The sequence below is a fragment of the Aulostomus chinensis genome, chromosome 20 (assembly GCF_037954235.1).
Source record: "Aulostomus chinensis isolate RoL2024-O1b breed Wild chromosome 20, RoL_Achi_v1.0, whole genome shotgun sequence".
Lineage (NCBI taxonomy): Eukaryota > Metazoa > Chordata > Actinopteri > Syngnathiformes > Aulostomidae > Aulostomus > Aulostomus chinensis.
The window spans coordinates 7,462,198-7,468,340 of record NC_141339.1 but is presented as its reverse complement, the minus strand read 5'-3'; positions in this window follow the sequence as shown (position 1 = coordinate 7,468,340).

Genomic DNA, 6,143 nt, shown 5'->3' with positions numbered 1-6,143 from the left:
ACTGACTGTTTGTCTAATTTTCTGCATTTTATTAGTGAAGAAGGAGGCAAATTCATGACATGCCATGTTGGACAGAAGTTCAGAGGCTATTGAAACTGGAGGGTTTGTTAGCCCACTGGTTCTCAAATGGGGGTGCGTGAAGCTTTACAAAATTTTTTTTTTTTTTTTAAAAAGCAGTCATCCTAATAATACTTAAGTCTTGAGAAATAATTATGAGAAAAAGTTTGATAAAATACAAATTATGTTCACACACTGAATTTTACATTCAGTATTCAATTTTAATATCCTTAAAAAAAAAACTCTCCCAAAACCAAGTTAGTTTGACCCATTGATCCAGCATCACTAGTCAATAACCTGCCTTTACCATGACGATGCACTGTAACGATGGAGATGTGGCGCAGCAATGCTGCTGAAAATACAGAGAAACTAGTGAAAAAGAAGGCGAAACCAGAGCTGACGAAGTACTAGAAGTAGGCACCCAAGACACTGTGTTTTTTTTTTGCGGGGAGCAATTAGCCAACAATAGCAAATCATTGCTATGAGTTGTTTAACTTTAATAATAAATCAGACACTGATGGCATACCACTGTACCTCTTTATTTTTTACCAAAAATGTTTTGTGCATGTCAGGGGGTACTTGACAAAAAAAATATTTTAAAGGGGATACATCACTGAAAAAAGTTTGAGAACCGCTGTGTTAGCCTATCGACTGTAGCAAATAAGGTACGCGCATTGTTTTTTTTTGGTGATGAAGTCAGAGGAGGATTGCCTTGCGTTTCTCAGTTCTAGGTTAAAGATACAAAGTCTCTCTTTATAGATCTGATAGTGAACCTGAAGACTTGTCTTTTACCACCTGCGTTCGGCTTTCTGACACTCACCAGCATGGCATTTCTCCATGGAGATCTTTTCTTACCAGAGACCGTCTTCACCTTGGTGGGCGCAATGGCATCCATCACATTTGTAATTCTAGAACTAAAATCTTCTTCAAGCTCATTGACTGAGAGCCGTGAGAGAGCAGGCAGAGGAGGAAAAGTCTTCTTAAAAACTTCACTGGTGTTGTCAGTGATAAGTGTAACGGCTGTGTTTCTCATGCGGGATGCCGAAGGATGTTCAGTGCAGGAAGAAATGGACACCACACAAGGTTGCTCTCACTGGGGCTGTTTTACTGGACCTGGACCAAAGATGGGCAAATAAACACACATAGAGTCCTCAATAACAGCTGGAAATGCTTCCGCACGGAGTATTCTCTCTTTTTTTCTTTCTCCTAAACTTCTACAACCTCAATATTAATGCATTACATTATAAACGTGATCGTATAGTGATTTAATTTTCCTATATAATTTTAACATTATTCCCCAAATACATCCAAACAGCAAGAGAGCAATTCATTTTAAACACACAACTGCTTCACATTAAAACTCTTGAATACAACATACAATTAACAATATTTTAAAAGCCTACCTGGACCAAAGATGGGCAAATAAACACACATAGAGTCCTCAATAACAGCTGGAAATGCTGAAAACAAACAATAAAATAAAATAAATATAAAAACATTTTCACCGGAGAAAAGCTAGAGCATGACTAGCTAATTAGCATTAGCTCAATACGCGGTCGAATTGCTACCCGTTAAAAAAAAAAGTTATTATTTTCGACCAAAACATCTGCAACTCTCTCAGTACACAGTAAGGACACTTATAGACAAAACACATGCTACTGGACTTTACAACAGTTATTTTTGAACAATAAAACATAAAAACATCGCCTGCACATTGTCCACATGCACCCACCTTCCGCACGGAGTATTCTTTCTTTGCTAGTGCATGCGCGGTGCGCGCGGAGGAACTCTACATGTAATTACAACGTTTGCCCACCAGGTGGCTCTTAGACTACATACACCGGTACAAAAACACAAAACAATTTTAAAGAAACTCATATTTGGTCATTTCTAACTCTGTTACATAAGCTGCTTGGTAATTACCTCTGTCTGAGTAGTAGTGTGCACAGAAATAGCACTCTCAAAAAACACACAGGAGTAATCAGAGATAGCAACATCAGTAACCATAATTTAGGTATGTTCAGGCCCTTGGAAATAATTAAGTCTAGCGTGTGACCTCTGTTATGTGTGGGCTCTGTTACATGTTGGGTTAAACCATAGTTATCAAGGAGACAGCACAATTCTTTAGTGCCTCTGTTACAGGCCTCAGACTTGAGTGACCCGTTGGCAGATAATATGTCCTGTTTAACAGGGAAATAAGGTGTAGACAAGAGACTTGAGCGTGTTTGTCCTTCGTGCAGGCTGTTTCCGTATGTTTATTATCAGATTCTTCTTTTCTTTTCTCTCTTTTTCCTCTTTTCAATTCAATCATACATTCAATAATTGTTATCTTCAATTCACATTTACTGTAACTGTAACATACAACATTGGTCTGGATTCTGTTGTTACATTTCACCAATATACTGTTGATCAAAATACCTTTTAAATGCTTCAGGTCACATTCTTCTCAATACTGTTTTAAATCAGTCACTGTAATTTACTCTTTTTACTGTAATACTGTTGTTTGGGTGTTAAACCTCTTTTTGTTTAGTCTTCACAATCTTACTGCTTCAGGACGTTTTTTTTAGAATATATAATCAAAATGCTCTTTACCCAAAATCACCAAAGTTACAATAAACATATATGAAATAAAGCACATCAAAACCCGTGCTAAACAACCCTGAGCTAACAGTTAAAGAATGTACATTTGTCAAGGAGCTTTCGTTTTACATTGAAAATAAACAAGGCTACCATTAGAATGAGTCATTTACGCTGCACATTTCCTTAGCTTCAAACTCAACCAAAACATCATATTTCTGGATCATCCTTGGATCAAATTAAAGCGAAAAGGCTTATGAGTCCTTTGGAATAGTCTGTGATTCATTTGCACGTGTTACGAACCTGTTTAACAGTAAATAAGGTGTGGACAAGAGACTTCAGCATGTTTGTCCTTCGTGCAGGCTGTCGCCGTACGAAGGATGGAAGCCTCCGTAGTCCAAAATACCACCCAGCCCCTGCTCACCTTCGGCAAACTCCTTCTGATGGCAGGACTTAGAAATTAGTCTTACTATGCTCAGAACACAAAACACGTAATGGATCTAGCCTTTCTCACTTCAAATACACAAAATAAAATAAACAACAAAATGACAGTTTTGAATACATACATTGTAGGTGTCACACCTCTGTCCTGGGGATTGTCAACATGAATGTTAAAATCACTAACAATCACTACACAGTCAAAGTCAATACAGTTTATAGACAGCAATTCAGTAAAGTCATCAAAAAAGTTCACACAGTATTTAAGAGGTCAGTAGATAAAGAATATTGCTTTGACAGCAGAATTCAACTGAAGGGCCACATATTCGAAGGAGGAAAAACTACCGCTTACATTGCATTGAGTCCTTGAATAATATAGCTACTCCCCCTCCTTTTTTATGCTTCCTCGTTTCACTCATAAAACTGAAGTTAGGGGGGATTGACTCAAGAAGAACAGTTGCACTGTTGTCTTGTTCTAACCAGGTTTCAGTTAAAAACATTAAGTTAAGATTGTACTTGATGATAAAATCGTTGATTAAGAATGTTTTTCCAGCTAAAGATCTGACATTTAAAAGAGCTGAATGTAGTGTGCTAGAGAAATTATCTGTTCTATTTTTCATGATAGGCTGACGAGGGATGGAGGCTAAATTTGATAAGTTCTTAGTTGGGTACCTTCTGTTTCTAGGCAGATTAGAGTGTCTATTACTTATCAAGACTGGGATTGATGATGTTACCACATCGGGCCGCAGGCTATCCTGGGAAAAGATAAAACTGTGATTATCCTTGCCTGGCTAAAATATTTGATTTTGTAATATACTGCGTTCAAAAGTAAACTCAAGTTCCGACATGCTGCGGACAGCGTTTCCTCTACCTCGGCTTGCAACAATGTGTGATATTTTTAAACGTGTTTGATGTAGACTTAATTAGGGTTATTGGGGGGTGTCTGACCATATGCCCCGTATGTTGTGTGTGTGTGTGTGTGTTTAAGTCTAGGTCCATGTGACCGCGGAAATGTCTCGGAGCAGCGGCGAGTTTGTTTCTTTTTTTCCCCCACAACCTATGTTTTAATGCATTTGTGTTTAATGTTGTGTTTTAATACTGCAGATGAGGGTGCACCGCTTGATTTCAAACACATGGCAGCCAAAGTGAGGTTATTTTTGATGTGGGTGTTTTTGTTCTTTTTTTCCCTGTATACTCTGGAGAATTAAACAAATATCAACCTTTTTACACACTATGTGCGTTCTTGTTTTCTGTGATGACATGCTTGTTAAAGGGGCCAGTGTGATAAAATCTGAAAATGTACTTAAACATGAGTATCTGTTTTTAAGGGGTTCTGTTGTGAGTGGTACAGGGATCTGGACTCAGACGCGGAAACAGACTGTAAACCAGCAGTGTTTATTAACAAAGTAACAAAACAACAAACTGAAGAACACTGACTAAACTAGGAGCCAAAATCTCTACCAACTGTAGAAAGAAACTGCAAACGCAGAGAGCTAAAAATCACTAGGCATAGCAAGTGAAAAAAACAAATAAGGAACAAAAAACTCTGGAAACTCAAGGTAGTAACGTTCTAAGACCTCAGAAGATGGAAAAGACGAAGAACACTGGGAAACGAAGACGAGAGGCACAAAACAGCAGGCACAGGAGAGGGCGCAAACAAGACGTTCTGGCAGGGAGTAGGTGAATCACTACCGACTAAATAGCTGCTGCCCATCAGCTGCAGCTGGCCCTGATTGCCATGGCCTCAGCTGTGCGTGCCAGCTCTGAAAGGAAAAACAACAAAGTGACACCAGAAACAGAAAAACACTACTATCAAAATAAAAGCACGGACAGAAAATGTTACAGGTTCTGTAGTAACCCATTCCGGCTAAAATATTTGATTTTGTAAAATACTGCATTTAAAAGTAAAACTCAAGACCCGACATGCAGCGGTCGGGTGGCAGGGCTCCTCCCATTTTACTTATTAGTATGGTTTAACCACAATGTTTCAGGAGGTCAAACAGTTTTATGTGACTGGCCATGCGGTGCATAGGCACAGAGGATCGGGATCCTGATTTTCCTTATTGCTGGGAGAAATAATGGGTGATCGCAGCAGTAAGCAACTCCGTACATATTGTCTTCACATTTTACAGTAACAAATTTACCACTAATTAAGTCTAACCATAACCCCATATTAATTAATCACTTATTTGTTAACAGACACCCCTACCGCACCTGAGCGCAAAAACAGGCTCAGTTTAAAGAGGAGACGATTGACCAGGGCGCAAGGGTGTGTAACAGGGCAAAATCATCCATTGTGTATGTAAAACACCCACCACATAATTTAACAAATTTAATTTTAAAAAATACAGACCCTGTGAGAAGAAGCCATGCACAGCTGAGAGAAAGGCAATGAGCCCAAGGCATGATGGTATGTCATTGCATACTTTTCAAACAGTTTTATCGTCACCCTCAGACCCAACAAGTTTTTCTTATTTTCAGTTCATAGATACTACACCAGGATTCCTACATATCCAGCAGGCTGTGAATATGCTTGAAAGACTACCTATGTCCACTTTAATTTACTTCAATTTAATGCTATAGAACTGCGTCAAAAAGTTGATTTTAGGGATGTAGCTATTGACAACCCTGAATGTGTACCCACTTTTATTAGAGACAGGCTCTCTGGAGTGATTGACAGCGCATTAGAAAGGTCACAACCTGGCAGTGTTTAAAATATTGCGTTGAGAGGACCGTCCCTGGCTAGCGACGTGCAATGTGTATTACAATCTGACAATGAATACAACCAGGATATGTTTATAGAGGCAGTTGCACAGGTTATTCAGAGTAATGATTCATCGATGACTGACGATGAGCTGGAGTTTATTGTTACAGCTGCGCAAAACCAAGTATGTGATGCACGCTGAAAACACACACATCCAACACGCTCTTAACGCGGGCGAGCGGAAGATCGGGCCTTACTTTGTTGATGGTTTCTGTGAGTCTACAAAGACGTGTTATGAATTTGCTGGTTGTTTTTACCACGGCTATGTCAAGTGTCATGTGGAGAGCGAGAAGAACCCAGTGTCCAA